The sequence below is a fragment of the Babylonia areolata genome, chromosome 22 (assembly GCF_041734735.1).
Source record: "Babylonia areolata isolate BAREFJ2019XMU chromosome 22, ASM4173473v1, whole genome shotgun sequence".
NCBI classification, from domain to species: domain Eukaryota; kingdom Metazoa; phylum Mollusca; class Gastropoda; order Neogastropoda; family Buccinidae; genus Babylonia; species Babylonia areolata.
Genome location: NC_134897.1, coordinates 13,521,014 through 13,539,676, shown reverse-complemented (window position 1 = coordinate 13,539,676; position 18,663 = coordinate 13,521,014).

The window sequence follows — 18,663 nt, the reverse complement described above, 5'->3', positions numbered from 1 at the left end:
TATATATTTTTGTTTGTTTTTTTGTTTTGTTGGAGTCAACCTCTTTCCGATGTTGCCGCAGAGGTAAAATTTCCAGCCGTGTATCGGTTGTTGCAGTGACAGTCGCAACAAGGTCGCATTTTCCTGACATTTTCTTTTCTCCCTAATTTATGTCAGTCGATTAGAACTGCAGTGAAAGAAATGCCATAACTACAATTGTTTTCCTCTATACTTCGTCCTGGTTTTAATTCGTACAACGCAATTTTTTTTTTTTTAATACTTCTTCTAAAAGGGCAAACAACTGTGTCACACAACATAACAAATTGAAACGAGAGAAATTTGGTGTTCTCATGGACATAATGACAGGAGTCGTTCTGTTTCGCCCGTGAATTGCCTCCCATGTAAGTAGACTTTTACCAAGATTCTTTTAGTCTCCCTCATACTGCCTCAAAACGATTAACCAGCAACATTTTTTTCTCGATTTTTTTTTTCTTTGTTCTTTTTATTTTATTTTATTTTTTTCGTTTGTTTGGGGGGTGGGGGGGGGGGGGTGGTTGTTTTTGTTGTTGTTGTTTTTTGTATTTTCTTTCCTTTTGTAATCAAAATATTCATAGCGGAAGAATAATAACGACGAACGTTACCGCTCTTTCAACATCAGCTCACTTCCAACGAACACACGTGAGCCCTCAACCCCACCCCACCCCCACCCCCTCCCTGCCCTCTCCCCTCCTCCAAACCGCTACTTCCCCCCTCCTTACCTTCCTGTCATGCTCACACACACACACACACACAGAGAACACCATACAAGCCAGAGACTTATCCAGTGTGAAACAGGGTTTGACACTTCTTACAGATCGCCCGCAGACGTAGATGAACTGCTGCTTTTGTGGGTTACACATCCTGTTGTCGGCCGCATGTTTTTACAACCTTTATCTTTTCTGTTGTCTGCCTCTTCCGCAGCTGGTAGCCTTTGTAGTCCTATCCGTTGCAGTGGGGTCTAAAGTAGCCTGCCGTTTGCAGCCTCTTCGCCGTAGCCTGGGTCTTTTGTAGCCTGTATGGATGATAGCGTCATCATTGTAGCCTGGGTCTTTTGTAGCCTGTATAGTTTATAGCGTCATCATTATAGCCTGGGTCTTTGTAGCCTGTGTGGATGGTAAAATCATCGTTGTAGCGTGGGTCTTTTATAGCCTGTGCAGTTTATAGCGTCATTATAGCCTGGGTCTTTTGTAGTCAGTATGGATGATAGCGTCATCATTGTAGCAAGTCTTTTTTTTTTTAGCCTGTATGGATGATAGCGTCATCATTGTAGCTTGGGTCTTTTGTAGCATGTATGGATAATAGCGTCATCATTGTAGCAAGAGTCTTTTGTAGCCTGTATGGATAATAGCGTCATCATTGTAGCAAGAGTCTTTTGTAGCCTGTATGGATGATAGCGTCATCATTGTAGCAAGAGTCAGTAGCCTGTATGGATAATAGCGTCATCATTGTAGTAAGAGTCTTTTGTAGCCTGTATGGATGATAGCGTCATCATTGTAGCCTGTATGGATAATAGCGTCATCATTGTAGCAAGAGTCTTTTGTAGCCTGTATGGATGATAGCGTCATTATTGTAGCCTGTGTCCTTTGTAGCCTGTATGGATGATAGCGTCATCATTGTAGCAAGAGTCTTTTGTAGCCTGTATGGATGATAGCGTCATTATTGTAGCCTGGGTCCTTTGTAGCCTGTATGGATGATAGCGTCATCATTGTAGCAAGAGTCTTTTGTAGCCTGTATGGATGATAGCGTCATCATTGTAGCCTGTATGGATAATATCGTCATCATTGTAGCAAGAGTCTTTTGTAGCCTGTATGGATGATAGCGTCATTATTGTAGCCTGGGTCCTTTGTAGCCTGTATGGATGATAGCGTCATCATTGTAGCAAGAGTCTTTTGTAGCCTGTATGGATGATAGCGTCATCATTGTAGCCTGGGTCCTTTGTAGCCTGTATCATCATTGTAGCAAGAGTCTTTTGTAACCTGCATGGATGATAGCGTCATCATTGTAGCCTGGGTCCTTTGTAGCCTGTATCATCATTGTAGCAAGAGTCTTTTGTAACCTGTATGGATGATAGCGTCATCATTGTAGCCTGGGTCTTTTGTAGCCTGTATGGATGATAGCGTCATCATTGTAGCGTGGGTCCTTTGTAGCATGTATGGATGATAGCGTCATCATTGTAGCCTGGGTCTTTTGTTGCCTGTATGGATAATAGCGTCATCATTGTAGCGTGGGTCCTTTGTAGCATGTATGGATGATAGCGTCATCATTGTAGCCTGGGTCTTTTGTAGCCTGTATGGATGATAGCGTCATCATTGTAGCCTGGGTCTTTTGTAGCCTGTATGGATAATAGCGTCATTATTGTAGCGTGGGTCCTTTGTAGCCTGTATGGATAATAGCGTCATCATTGTAGCCTGGGTCTTTTGTAGCCTGTATGGATGATAGCGTCATCATTGTAGCCTGGGTCTTTTGTAGCCTGTATGGATAATAGCGTCATCATTGTAGCCTGGGTCCTTTGTAGCCTGTATGGATAATAGCGTCATCATTGTAGCCTGGGTCTTTTGTAGCCTGTATGGATGATAGCGTCATCATTGTAGCCTGGGTCTTTTGTAGCCTGTATGGATAATAGCGTCATCATTGTAGCGTGGGTCCTTTGTAGCCTGTATGGATGATAGCGTCATCATTGTAGCCTGGGTCTTTTGTAGCCTGTATGGATGATAGCGTCATCAATGTAGCCTGGGTCTTTTGTAGCCTGTATGGATAATAGCGTCATCATTGTAGCCTGGGTCTTTTGTAGCCTGTATGGATGATAGCGTCATCATTGTAGCGTGGGTCCTTTGTAGCCTGTATGGATGATAGCGTCATCATTGTAGCCTGGGTCCTTTGTAGCCTGTATGATGATAGCGTCATCATTGTAGCCTGGGTCCTTTTTGGCATGTGTGGTTTATAGCGTCATCTCTGTAGCCTGTCTTTTTGTAGCCTCTTCATTGTTGTCTGCCTTTTTAGCAGTCCAATCAAAGTTAAGCGCTTTGGGTTACGCTGCGGGTCAGGCATCTGCTTGGCAGATGTGTAGCGTAAATGGATTTGTCCGAACTCAACTGAACTGAACTGATCAATGTAGCATGGGTTTTTTGTAGTCTCTATCGTTTGTAGCACCTGAGTAGCATGTGTCTATTGTCTCCTTTGTAGCGTCTTGGTAGTGCGGGTCTTGTGTAGGCTGTGTTCTTTGTAGCATCTCCATTTATAGCACGGGTCCTTCTTAATCGGTATCGTTCGGAGCGTCGTCTTCGTAGCGTGGGTCTTTGTAGCCCGCATCTATTCTGCACCTTCCGAGTCACAGCTTTAGGTTCGGACTGCCATGCACCCCCCGGAAACGGAGTATGGCTGCCTACATGGTGGGGGTAAGAACGGTCAAACACGAAACACCCCGCCCCCGTGTCATACGATTGAACGTGGGAGTTGCAGCCCACGAACGAAGATGATGAAGGACTGTCCTGCCATTGCTTAGTGCTGTTCAATAGCGCCACAGACGCAGTGTCAAAAGACTGCACACAAAACAATGTGCACATTCATCATCATCATCTTCTTCTTCTTCATCACAAGCAGCAGCAATGGCATCATTATTGTTTGTTCTTATTGTTAAACTATGGTTCTTGCAGTCATGTAGACTTTGAACAACATGGACGGATTTTGATCAGTAGCGTTTTATTTTATTTTATTTTTTTAATTTTTGGGGGGTGGGGGGAGTTGTTTGTTTTGTTTTGGGTTTGTTTTTGTTTTTTATTTGTTGTTGTTTTTTTGGGGGGCGGGGGTTGCATTTCCTCTTATGTTATTAAGAAAACCTGGGCAAGCAAGTGATTTATTTCCAAGCATTTATTTTTTCACACAAAACACTTGTGACGACAAATTCTGCTGAACTCGTTTCTGCAAATGTTCTGGCTTTTGCAGTCTATACTGATGTTCTTTATAATACCCTTTCTCTTGTTCCAGAACTGAAACATCGGACAAGTCTATTCAGGAGAGAGATATATGTTGGTCGTTTGCTTTCCTAGCCTGTTGAAATCTAGGAACAAAGGACTAGAGAGAGAGAGCGAGAGAGAGAGAGAGAGAGAGAGAGAGAGAGAGAGAGCCTGTTGGACATTACAAAGTACTTATACCACCTCTCCAGGACATGCTATAAACGGTTTTGCTTGATTTTGTTGTTGTTGTTGTTGTTGTCACTTTGCAAACACATTGTTTCACACACCTGTACGTTACAAAAGGTAGCAGCAACATTTCTGCTTTACACACGATAGAAGAATGATTACACATTGTGCACTGTATCCACTCGTATATGGAACTTCATGGGCAAAAATAATTCGTCCAGCTTGACTGAAACCGAATTCGTTTTTGAAATGTCATTATTGGACAGGTTTTATCCGTCAAATTTAATCATGAACAGCGAGGGATTTGGGAGAACAAAAGGCAGGTATATGAGAGGGACATTTTGTACATCACATTAGTTTGAAGAGTTGAAGAGTATAACCAAACAATTTTACTGATGGTAACAACAGTAAATCATAAAGAAAATATCGATAATGGTAACAACAAAAAATACGATGATGAAAATGTCAATAATAAGGTTAATAACACCTTGAAAACAACAACAACAAAACAAAAAACAAAAAAACGACTATGAAAATGTTACAGGCGGTGGTGATGCCGATAACAAAAAGTAGAGAGGAAAAAAAAAACCCAAAAAACCCCAGCAATTTAGCAACAGAGGCAAACAACACGTGCATATAAAATTCAAACAAGCGAAAATAAAAACTGGCTGATATTGACAGATTTGGGGATAGATTTGTTAGTTTTCTAGCCATAGTGAACATACAAATATACTCATGCAAAAATTTATGTTTTATTTGATTATGTGCCGATTTCGAAGCGCGCTGGGTTACGCTGCTGGTCAGGCATCCGTGCTTGGCAGATGTGGTGTAGCGTAAATGGATTTGACCGAACGCAGTGACGCCTCCTTGAGCTACTGATACTGATACTATATGCCAACTTTTCCCAACCAGATGGTTAATAAATCCAACAGTAGTCAGCGTGGGCCACAACCACCAATTTCCATCGAAGCAGCAGCAGTGTCGCGTGTGTTATGCTTCTGCAGTACTTCAAGCCTATTAGTGCGCAATATAAGTACAAGTTGATAAGAATAATAAAAGTACGATGATGATTACCATTATAAATAGAATCATCATCATCATCATCATCACAAACGATCTCAAACAATAGTTGCCGTGATCACACGGCACAAAATGCGCAGAAGCCCCGAATTGCTTATTTTATTCCCCAGAGCGTATAATAGCACTGGAAAAACGAAACCTCTCTCTCTCTCACTCTCCCCTATCCCCCCCTCCTTCCCTCCCCGACCCCGCCCCCTCACACACACACACACACACACACACACACACACACTCACTGTTCTGGTGTCACGTTTTGCCCAGAGGACGGGATGTAAAATCAAAGCACTGTGTGTTTATTCCTCTACCCTCTTGAAATTGTATTGTTTCGTTCCATCTCCTGGTGCCATATATATATATATATATATATATATATATATATATATATATATATATATATATATATATATATATATCTGAATATTTCTACGCGGTATTTAGCAAGTTTCGGGGATATCAAGTTGGACATGAACTCTTTCAGGTTAGTTTGTGGCTGATTTGATTTGACAAGGGAGGAGGGGGTTTACTAACAGACGATGGTACATTTTGACCGCATACTTTGTTTGTTTGTTTGTTTGTATTTTTAATGAATCAAGACTTGGTTAATGAAAACGAATAACAATCACATTTACACACAAAGTCGTCAATCTGTGTACGAAGATAATTTTCTTCTGCCTCGATGCACTCCAACAATTCTGCAAAAGGGGCTTTGCTCCTTTGGGCGTGGGTTGTTTTTTGGTTGCTTTTGGTGTGTGTATGCGTGTATGTGTGTGTGTGTGTGTGTGTGTGTGTGTGTGTGTGTGTGTGTGTGTGTGTGTAATGTGTTTGCGTTCCTTGAGCATCCGCATTACGTTTTCAGGGACTGATGCGCTCTGTGCATAATATATACAAACCACCAAAAGCTGATTTGTTTAGTGCTTTTTTTTTTTTTTTAAATCTTTGACGCGAGGTGCTCCAAATAATATCACGTTTCTTTTTTTACTTCAAAGCCCTCTCTGTGGTAAACATTGATAGCAATCTTTTCTTCTGACTTCGTGAGATACAACATTACCGCCGTTCTGGGCACGTTCCACCTACGGATTACATCATTTTGAGCGTAAACACGCAGAGGGGTGACGGTGCTAGTTTGTCCAACTGATTGTCAACCTGGAGGAGGGCAAGTCTCCAGACACCCCTTGTCCAATACCGACCTCTCGGCTGTGTCCTGTGTGCAGCATAAAAATGATCAGTCTGATTTTGTTGTTGTTTTTTTCTCGGAGGGAAATGGGGAAGATGAATTACAAGTCACGTATTAACTGTAAGTTCAACTGTCAGTCCTGTAAAACTGATGTCGTGTTTCATGTCTGTCGGCTGTGCAGAATTTCAAGTTGTTGTTACCAGCAAAAGTTGAAAATTTGTCTGTGTACATACATTTCAACTACTTGTCAACAGCAGTTTTTATGTGAAATTTTGTCACCAGTATAAACTTTACATCAGCAAGTCTTTAACAGTTCCAGGTGAAAGGTCGTCGCCAATTTGATCTTTACTCATCAACAGCAACACATGTTTAAAATATCAGTTGAAAGTTCGTCACCTGTATAAATTTTACCCCAATACTAACAGCATCAAAAGAACGTTCGTCACCTGTTTAAACTTTACATAAACTAACTGTTCCCCAACAGCAAATAATGAACGTTGTTCACCTGTTAACTTCTCTCAACTGCTCACTAATAAAAAATAAATGGATGTTTATCACCTGTGTAAAGTCTGCATCTGTTATTCCTTTACATTATGAAGGGCACGTTTGTCAAAGAATAAATTTTACCCAACTGCTCTCCACAGCAATAGATGTACACAATAAGCCAAATTATCTTAAAATGCCGTTCTATCAGCAATAGATGTACACAATAAGCCAAATTATCTTAAAATGCCGTTCTACCAACCATGCTCTGATCTCAGGGCAGCAGTTTCAATCAAGTGTGGTTTACTCATTTGAAGTGATTGCTCAGTGGATGCGTATCGTGTTTTCAGAGACAAAGATGTTCCCAGTTGATTGATATTTGAAAGGGCTGGTATGACTTTTTCTTGACAAAGATGTTCCCAAATGATTGATATTTAAAAGGACTGGTATAACTTTTTCTTGACAAAGATGTTCCCAAATGATTGATTTTTTTTTCTCAAGGCCTGACTAAGCGCGTTGGGTTACGCTGCTGGTCAGGCATCTGCTTCGCAGATGTGGTGTAGCGTATATGGATTTGTCCGAACGCAGTGACCTACTGAAACTGATTTTTGAAAGGACTGGTATAACTTTTTCTTTCTTTCTTTGACAAAGACACTGACAGGTCCAGTGATATAACTGAGTCTGTTACTTTTCACCATACATTTTTCTCTCTCTGCCCATCACTTTCACCATACATTTTTCTCTCTCTGCCCATCAGTTCCACCATACATTTTTCTCTCTCTGCCCATCAGTTCCACCATACATTTTTCTCTCTCTGCCCATCAGTTCCACCATACATTTTTCTTTCACCATACATTTTTCTCTCTCTGCCCATCAGTTCCACCATACATTTTTCTTTCTCTGCCCATCACTTCTACCATACATTTTTCTTTCTCCACACATTTTTCTTTCGCTGTTCATAGCACAGTCGACCATACAGAGCCATTTCGGGACTGACAACCTGTCGCCGTGATTATACACAGTTCACAATAACAGAAGATATCGGTGTGACAACCTGTCGCCGTGATTATACAAAGGGTCCAAAAACAGTTGAGGACCACCAGAGAGCTTACACAGTTTTCTTCTCGATGGCTTTGGTGAAGTGAGTTCCCGGCAAACAGCGGTGGATACAGCCAGTGTGATGGGCACTGCTATCTCCAGAGATGGTTTCTTTCACATGCACTTCCATTTCCTTTCAATGAACATTCACAGCTACCGTTTGTAAACCATCAACTGGCTCTATCTTTCTGGCTGAAAAAAGTATATCTATCTATCTATCTATCTATCTATCTATATATATATATATATATATATATATATATATATATCCCCCTCCTGAATCAGACCAGACGTCTGTTTAGAGAGTGAAGAAGAAGAGAGAGAGAGCAGACTGGGTGTGCTTGCAATACATAACAGAAATATCCTGTCTCAAGGGTGATGCAGTCAGTGAGATGCCAATGGAAGAACTATGGTCCATGCATGTTTTAACACGCATCACTAGAATTTTCTTTTCTTTTTTTGTTGCATTTTTTTTTTAATAATGGAAATATTAATGAAAACCTGGCAGTGTCCTGTCACTGTTTGGGTAACCTGTACAATACTGTCATACATGGTGTTGTGTAACTGCTGGTCTGGTTTTCAGAAACGGTCAGTATCAAGCTGGTTATTCGGAGGAATTATCAATAGATGGGGAATAAAAAAACGAGTCTTCTGGTGAGCTACGTAACGCCATTTCTCACTGCTGAGGGCAATTTATTTATTGGCATTTCGTACATGGATGTGGACACGGGACTTAGTGATGGACAATGTGTGCAAGAGAGAGAGAGTGGGGGGAGGGAGAGAGAGAGGGAGAGAGAGGGAGGGAGGGGGAGAGAGGGGGAGGGAGAGAGAGAGAGAGGGAGGGAGAGAGAGAGAGAGAAGAGACGAGACTAGGCGTGCTTACAACACATATTAGAAATATCCGGTCTCAAGGCCAAAGCAGTCATTCTAATATCAACGTTCATCAGATTTAAAGAAAGGATGGGGGAAATAAGTCAATCCGACACAAGAGAGGCTGAAAATGCACCTTTATATCAACTTCTTTTTTTTGGGGTGGGGGTGGGGGGGGGGGGGGTACTTTGTTATGGTCATGTCGGCACAGTGTCTACTCCTAATACATTCAATCGGGGAAATCAGAAGTTATGCCAGTAATGAGATGCATATGTTAGTCTGTAATTTTATTATCCCAGTTAACAAGATACAGGTACTTGTTTTCACGGCGGCTGCTTCATTTTGATGTTTTCCAGAGATCTTTTTTTTTTACAGGTTAGGTGTTGATTTTCTCTTAATTTCGTTCTATTGTGTCCATTTCTTTCTGCGATTATTCTTGTTCGTCACGTGGTGATCACATACCACACACGAGTTAAATGACATCCGCATATGCATGAAGGTTTCTCGCACATCTCCTGACATCCATATATCCATTATGTTGGAAGTGGTGTAAACTGTGCTGGTTTTCTTCCTTGGGTTGGGGAGGGAGGAGGGGGAACGGTAGTGGAGGCGTGCTCAGCTCTGTGTGTGTGTGTGTGTGTGTGTGTGTGTGTGTGTGTGTGTGTGACAGAGTGAGAAAGTGAGTGAAAGAGAGAGACACAGAGAGAGAGAGAGTGTGTGTGTGTGTGTGTGTTAGAGAAGGAGAGAGAGAGAGAGAGTGTGTGTGTGTGTGTGTGTGTGTGTGTACGTGCGCGCGCGTTCGTTTGTTCGGCAGTATAACAAGATATGATCCATGAAAGTTTTTTTTTTTGTTTTTTTTTTTTTTAACTTGTAAATTGATCCAACGATTAACAACTGACGTGCTCTTTAAAAATCGCCAAATAAACTCATAATGCCGTACTTTGATGCGGGTAAGCAGAATTCTCAGTTGATTTGTATCAATTTGTTTCAAAGGACCAAACTCAGAGCGTACTGTTAAATTATACATACCTAGACGTCGGTGAAATGGTCTTTTTTTTAACGCTGTCTTACTTCCTCTTCTGACACTGGTTTCGTTCATCTTGGACAGCTAGACACTGACCGGCAGACAGAGCTCAAACTGCCCCAAGCGACTGGTTTTGTTTCACTGGACACCGTCCTCATGTTCCTGTCGATAGTTGACCCTCCACTTTTTTACCCAACGGTTAACTCACTCAGTACGGCCAGTCCTCTCTTCTCCTCTACACAGACTCCTCGGATGTCCAGTGGGTGTCTGAATGACCCAACCTTTAACTTCCGTCGTCAGAATTGTGGTATTCTTTGTCAACATTCACCTCTTCAGTATAAGAGCTTTCCGCTTGCAATATTTTGATGATGGTAATTGGGGTGAAACGCTGTTAACGTCGTCTCTTTCGCCGTTCGTATGGAGAGAGTTAAAGGTTTTCTGCACTGAAAAAAAAAATGTATATATATATATATATAAACTAGGAGAACAAGTGAGGCGCGGCCTTCAAGACTCACCTGTGATACTTTATCCCCCCCCCCCCCCCCCCCAAAAAAAAAAAAGAGGAGAGAGAAAAACAGAATGTTTAAAATGTGTTCTGTATTGAATATTTTTCACCTAAAAAAAAAAAGGTAGTGTGGAGGGATTGAACAATACGTGTTAATCTCGGAAACAAGAAGACTTGCAACAGGGCTAAAATACATCCGACCACTAATATCCAAAATTGATATTTATGATTTTTTTACGCGATAAATCTATACTGTTTTCGAGGGGATAACACTGTTTAAATCATGCTTTGATGTATCTCGATACTTCTTTTTTTTCTTTTTTTTTTTTTAATTTCGCAGTACAGGAGACGTTGCCATAGCCTCAGACACACTGCAACATGTTGCCGTTTTCGCCAGTTCTGCACAGACCTTTGTACGCTACCGAAACTGACACGTGTCGTCGATTACAATGATTATTATAATGATTACTATTACTTATTTATTTGTCTATTTCTGTTCATTCTAGTAGATTCACTATCCATTTCAAAATATTCATTTCCAGTAAACATGTCGATGGTGTGGTCACAGCCTCAACAAAAACTGACGTTCATGATCTGGAAATACGGCGTAATCCGGAAGACGGACTTTCAACCTATCATTGGTCTGAATGAAACGATTTTTTTTCCCGTCACTATCATTGGTATGAGTGTAAAGATATTTTCCCTTCACTATCATTGGTATGAATGTAAAGATGTTTTCCCTTCACTATCATTGGTATGAATGTAAAGATATTTTCCCTTCACTATCATTGGTATGAATGTAAAGATGTTTTCCCTTCACTATCATTGGTATGAATGTAAAGATTTTTTTCCCCTTCACTATCATTGGTATGAATGTGAAGATTTCTTTCTTTACTGGCAGAAAAAATGAATTTGTTGAAAGTTTGAAATATTGAAAAAAGTTTACCACGCGCACACACACACAGTGACACACACACACACACACTGAAACACTTGGTTATTTGTTTACTATACGCGAGTTTAAAAAAAAACAAAGAAGAAAAGAAAACCCAAATGAGCAAGAAAGTGGACAGTCCCTAAGAGATACATTTTATGACGCAGCACTTGAAAGAATGACGCACTGGTGATGTAACACTGACGTAGGTTTTAATCCCTGAAGGAAGGTCAAATGTTTGCTGAAACAACTGAAACAATTCGTATCCTCGAATCATTGTTAGTGGAATGTACTTTTTTTGTGAATTTTTGGTTGGTTTGATATATATATATATATATATATATATATATATATATATATATATATATATATATATATATATATTTTTTTTTTTTTTTTTTTTTTTAAACCAGTGTTTTTGGCTCAGAATTACAGTCTGCGTTATATGAAAAGACTGCTTGGAACACAGACGATATATACTGACGTGAAAATATTCAAATGCTTGCCCAGTAATTCATTTATGGGCAACCGGATTTTTTATTCTTTCTTCTTTTTTTTTCCCCCAACGTTACTGCATTTGTGTTTCGTTCATCCTCGTCAAACAAAATGAATTGTTTCATATTTATTTGAACCTATGCTGTAAACCTGTAGGTTTAATATTTATGTATAGGGGGAGAAGCACCAAATATGAAACACTTTAGCAGAAGCTGGTCTTACATCCATCCAAGTAAACTGAGAACCAGGCTGATGCGTTGATTTTTAGTGAAATCTAATCGACGTACCTTGAAACACTAAAACAAGTTTTTCAAATCCAAAAACAAAGAAGGATAATTTGTTTAAAAAACGAAAAAGTGATGTTTCGTATTCGGACCACTTGCTCCTAATATGAAACATACCTGTGTTTCATATTAAGACCATGTGCTACCAATGTGGCATATGGCAGTGCCTAATGCGAAACATCAACGATTTACAAACTTAGTTGAAAAAAAAAGCAAGAAAAGACCCAAAAGAAATCTTTAAATGCTTCACTTAAAAACATCACTTTACAACACGCACGCACGCATGCGCGCGCGCGCGCACACACACACACACACACACACACACACACACACTTAAGCCGGTAGCTATTTTTGAAACAGTTTTATTTTAAATTGTGATTATCATTACGGGTGGATATTGTAAGATATCACCCAGGATTTAAAAAAAAAATCATGCACCGGTTGCCATGGAAACGATTCAAAATGGCCGACAAACAAAAATATGTTAAGCTATTTAACTACAAAGCTATTATAGGTACGTCAGTTTTTCTTTTTGTTTTAGATTTGTTATTACCTGGACTCACTTTCTATGTTGGAATAGCATTATATAAAAAAAATACTGCATTTTTCAACAATTTTTTTTTTTAAAAGGAGTGACACTTTCTGTTCTTGATTTTTTTTTTTTTTTTTTTTTTTTTAATAAACTGCTGTGACAAAAGAACCTTCACTTTGACTCGGCTATCCTAACGTAGAAAGTGAGTTCAGGTAATAATAAATCAAAATCAAAAAGAAAAACTTTAGTACCTGTAATAGTTTTGTAGTTATAGAGCTTGTCGGCCATCTTGAATGGTTTCCCATGGCAACCGGTGCATGAAGAGTGTATTCTTTTTTTTTTTTACATTTTCGTACATCCTGGGTGATGCCTAACAATATCCACCTGTAATAATAATCAGATTTTAGAATATAACTTGTTTTGAAAATAGCTGGAAATAGCTGCCATGTCTGGCCTTGACCCAAACTGTCTTCAACGAAAAAAGTTCAGAAGCATTCTCAAAGTAGGACAGTTGATGAACCAGCCAAGTGACGTACAACACCCATGTGACGCAATACGTAAGCTTCACAAAACACGTCTTCTTCACTGGCTCCTTTCATGAAACACCGTTCCAAATATGAAACAGTGTTTCATTATAGGCTTGTTACATATTAGGAATATAATGTAAGCACCCATTACCATGCCTGCTCTTCGGGGGAAAAAAAAAAGAAAAAGATCAACATCAAGGCTGCCAACTACCTTGTTTCTAAGTGACTGGACTGAATTACTGTGGTTTTCGTCTTGAAATGTTTGCAAAATTTACAGAACGATCATGGCAAGAACAGAGAAAGAAAATTATTAGCACGTAACGAATTCTGAAATTTTACTTACAATTTTTTGTGTTTTTTTTGTGTGTTTTTTGCGATCGCCATCACGGACGAGAGGTACCTTGTTTTCCCTCACTGCTGGATTCTCGAAACTTCCTTCCTGGACATCGTATGGGAGGTGTTTCATAAAAGGCACTGTTTCATTTTTAGTGCTTCTTCCTTTACATGTAGCTTGTCCTTTTGGAAGAAAAGTTTCTTAATTAAAACTAAGTGCTGCGAGAGGGGAAAAAAAAAACACACAAAAAACACGTTGCGTAATTATAAGTAGTTATATCGACTAGCCATACTATGCTTGTTCATTATTTTACTGCTATTATTATTATCATCATCATCATAAGTGTGTTGCATTTTGAAACATTAATCATACATACCGTCATGCTTGATTTGCTGTTCTTGTTATTGTGCTTGTTGTTGCATCAGCAGACTACCCCGAAAACGGAGTATGGCTGCCGACATGGTGGTGTAAAAAAACTACCATGGACGTATAACCTCACACGTGTACATACATACATACAAGTGAAGGTGGGGGTTGCAGCCCACGAAGGAAGAAGGAGTATGGGCCAGCTGAACCCCCACTGACTTTCTGTTCATAATGTCTTTCCTCCCCCGCCTCTCTTCTCTCTGCCATTCATTTTCTGCTTTCGCACGCGCCGCGCGCTCTTACAGACTCTCTCACACACAGACACGGACACACTCACACACACACACACACACATACACACACACACACACAGACGCACTCACAGACAGACAGACACACACACACACACACATAGGACTAATAGAAAATGTATATGCATAGAAAATACCACACGTGTATACACATTTGGTTCTCTCTCTCTCTCTCTCTCTCTCTCACTTTGTATGTGTATTGATATTCAGTGTATTGTTTACTTAAGCTTAGTGTTTGTTTTTGCTGTACTTTTTTTTTTTTAACATTTCCTCGTCTCTGTGACATAAGCATATGGCCTAGTGCATTAAAATATCAAGTTCTGAAAACTCTCTCTCTCTCTCTCTCTCTCTCTCTCTCACTCACTCACTTTGTATGTGTATTGATATTCAATGTATTGTTTACTTAAGCTTAGTGTTTGTTTTTGGCGTACTTTTAAAAAAAATGTTTTTATTACATTTCCTTGTCCCCTGTGACATGAGCATATGGCCTGGTGCATTAAAATATCTAAGTTCTGAACTCTCTCTCTCTCTCTCTCTCTCTCTCTCTCTCCTTTTCGTTCACAAACATCATTATCATGTTCATGTTGGATTTGCACGGGCATTTCAAAAAAAAAAAAAAAAAAAAAATTTCAATGAGCAGTTATTTTGCTAAGTCGTCCATGATTTACGATTCATGCGAACTGGACTGGAATTTACACGCTAACTTGACTAGAATTTACACTACTATGACTTGCATTATTTCTTTCTCTTTTTTTTTTTCTTTTCTTTTTCTTTTTTTTTTTTTAAGTGCTCGGGCTCTCCACGGTTTTTCCCCTTTTGGGGGGGGGGGGCCGTTCATTCTCTACAAGGCTGGCGACACTGACTTCAATAGTGAACACGCTTTATTCTAATGAAATCTATAATACATGTTTCTGTCAATTCAATCGTGGTTGTTGTGTGTTCTGACCTAATGTTCGCTGTGTATTCTTGGTTGTGATGATTTTTTTTTTCTTTTTCTTTTTCTTATGTGCTTGAGATTCCACGTTGAATGTTCATTGATGTTGTTCCTCGTCGATGTCGTATTTCGCCATCTCTGACCTCATACATGGAGTTTTTTTTCACTGTCGTCATTCTGTCATTAAAGTTCCACGGAAGAGGCACCAACATGTGGTGATGTGTTGATTTGTTTCATCCCACCTCACCTCCCCTCCCCTCCCCTCCCCTCTCTCTCTCTCTCTCTCTCTCTCTCTCTCTATATATATATATATATATAATCCCCACCTCTACCTCGCGCGTTGTGCGTACATACGTAAACACACATGCGTGGATGTGTATGGCACAATGCATGTGGGTGAGGGCGTGCATGAACATGCACACGCGCGCGCGCGCGCGCGCACGCGCACACACACACACACACTTCTCTCTTTCTCTGTACTCACACACGCACACACACACACACACACACACACATATATATATATATATATATATATGCGTGAGTGTGTGTGTGCACATGCTCAATGCCGACAGCACGTGGCACGTGACGCTCGGTGTAATCAGGGTGCCACAGAGGGCTGAAGAGAGAGAGAGAGAGCCACTGTGCACTTTACTGTCTCACAACTATGCCCACATCCGACCCCCTCCCTATCCCACCTTTCCTCCAATTTCCTCCTGTCTTAAACTCAGTTCACTGCATCTCTCTCTCTCTCTCTCTCTCTCTCTCTCTCTCTTCCCCCCCACCCCCCCTCTCTCTCTCTCTCAAAATGTTCGTTCGTTCTCTCTATCTTTCCATTTCTCAACCACCCAGCCCGAAATGGCTGCTTGTATGTTGAAGAAAAAAAACAACAACAAAAAAACGATTAGCATTCTGATTAAAAAAATGTTTGGCAGGAAACAAACCTAACAAATTAGCGAACTGAAACAAAAAGCGTAAGGGTTTTGTAATTCTGACCCAAACTGAAGGATAACACGCACTCACACACGCGCGCGCATATACATACGAGTATGAGAGAGAGGGGGGGGGGAGGGGGGTTGCGGGGGGAGAACAACACATAGACTGTGATGGTGTAGTAATTCATATAAGATATAACAAAGTATATAATAAATACACTTGATCGCCGAGTCGACCCCAAAGCGATGTCCAAGAACTTCAATACTAAACACGCAACAGGGCGTCGAGAACCTTCACGGTAAAAAAGACCACAATATAAATATACCCAATTTCCAATCCATCACTGAAAATTCAGTTCCAAGATCACTAAAAATCGATTACAAGGTGTGGTTGTTTTTTGTTTGTTTTTTTACCACAGACCCTACGTACACCAGCAAAATCTAACAAGATCCAACAGCTACAGGCTGATATCACGATTCCATGCACGTTCTCGCCACATGAAGAAAATACACAGATCTGACGAGCTCAACAGACCAGTGGTTTAAAGCGTTGGACTTTCAATCTGAGGGGTCCTGGTTTCCAATCCTGGTCCACGGCGCCTAGCTGGTTTAAGGATGGGAATGTTTCCGACCTCCCAGATCAACAGATGAGCAGACCTGCTGATGCCTGAACCACCTTCGTGTGTACACACGCGCGCGCATCACACACACACACACACACACGAGAGAGAGAGAGAATATTTAATCCCTTGACTATTTTGGGGTACAGAGCATATTGACAGCATTGCTATTTCATAACAAAATTGTGCATGCTGGGTTTATTTCTTTTTCCACAACCCATCTAACGCTGGCATGGATTACAGGGTCTTTTACTTGCGCATTTGATCCTTTGTATGTGTGTGCCTGTGTGTGTGTGTGTGCGCGCGTGTCTTGTGTCTGTGCGTGCATTTTTGTGTGTGTATGTGTGCGTATGTGTTCATGGATAAGAATGTGCGCGCGCTTTTTGTGTGCAAGGATGTGTGCGTGAGTGTGTGCTTGCGTGTGCGTTTTTCTGCATATGTGTGTGCGTCTGCGTTCATGCGTGTGGCTTGCTTGATCGCACCTTTGCACAAGAACGTGAGCCGCTATCAAGCCACACCCTGTGGGCTTAAAGCATTGCAATCGACAGAAGAGCGAGAGAGGGGGGGAACCTTCATGGACATTATCCAGAATTGCTGCTGCTCCTATGCCAGACATTTCCTCTCATTTTTGAGTATGTGTAAGCTATACTTTGTTCAGCTTCCAGAGAGACCGACAGGAGATTCACTGTGCAGCCAGGTGAAAGGAACGAAGGGAGACAACCAGGCAGAAGCCCCGCCAATCCTTCAAGAGTTATTACGCTCTGACAACATGTCAGCCCAGTTTCACACCTGCCTTGTTCCAACAGCTGTGGCCAGACCCGTGGTATCCAGTTCTAACCTGCTGCCGCCACTGGTCGACACATCAACAGTCTCGTTGCAAAAAGAAAGAAAGAAAAGAAAAAGAAAGAAAGAACGAAAAACACCACCGGGAACTGTGTCACATTGTGGTCAACGGCTGTGGGTAAGCTAGAAATAATGACACTGAAATCTATGACTGTCTCTGACGTTCAGAATCCCAAACGGTGATTCGCCGGAAATCATGAAGCTGAAAAATGTCCCTCCCTTTGACGTTCAGAATCCCAAAGGTTGATTGGGCGGAAATAATTATGACACTGACAAATATGTCACTGTCTTTGACGTTCAGAATCCAGCATGTTGAATCGCCGGAAATAATGATAGTGAAAAATATGTCACTGTCTTTGATGTTCAGAATTAGGTGGAAACAATCATGACACTGACAAATCTGTGACTTTTTTTTGGTTTGTTTGTTTGTTTGTGTGTGTGTGTGTGTGTGTGTGTGTGTGTGTGTGTGTGTGTGTGTGTCTTCAGAATCCCGAATGAAGTGAACACAAAAAAATTTAGACATACGCGGTTCGGTCTCCCCCAGGTCGGGCCGGAGAGGAACCGCTTGACTGGAGAAGAAAAAAAAATCATCCGTTGGTTTAAACGGTATTGTATTTGAAAACGGCACAATATAAATACAATTAACTAGACAGGACAACAAAAAACATCACCCGTTCAGCCGAACGGTTTTTGTCCGACCATCTGCTGAGAACAAAGCCACGACAGAAACTTTCAAATCGCCTGCCCCATCACAGCTGTTTTTCGTTCGTTCTTTCGATAATTCGCTCATTCCATTTCGCAGTCGGGCTGACAGACGGCATACCCGGGCCTAAGACACGTTAAAACAACCATGTACAACCTTTCCAAGGTCATTACCGTTTACATGAGCAGGCTGTTCAAATTAAATGAACCAATAATGATGATGATCATTATAATCGAACAGACTTTCGTCTTGATGTTCACCCACCCCTACGATATCACTGACTGTTAACTCTTTCCATACGAACGGCGAAAGAGACGTTAACAGCGTTTCACCCCAATTACCATCATCAAAATATTGCAAGCGGAAGGCTCTTATACTGAAGACGTGAATGTTGACAAAGAATATTACAATTCCGACGACGGAAGCTAAAGGTTGGGTCATTCAGACACCCACT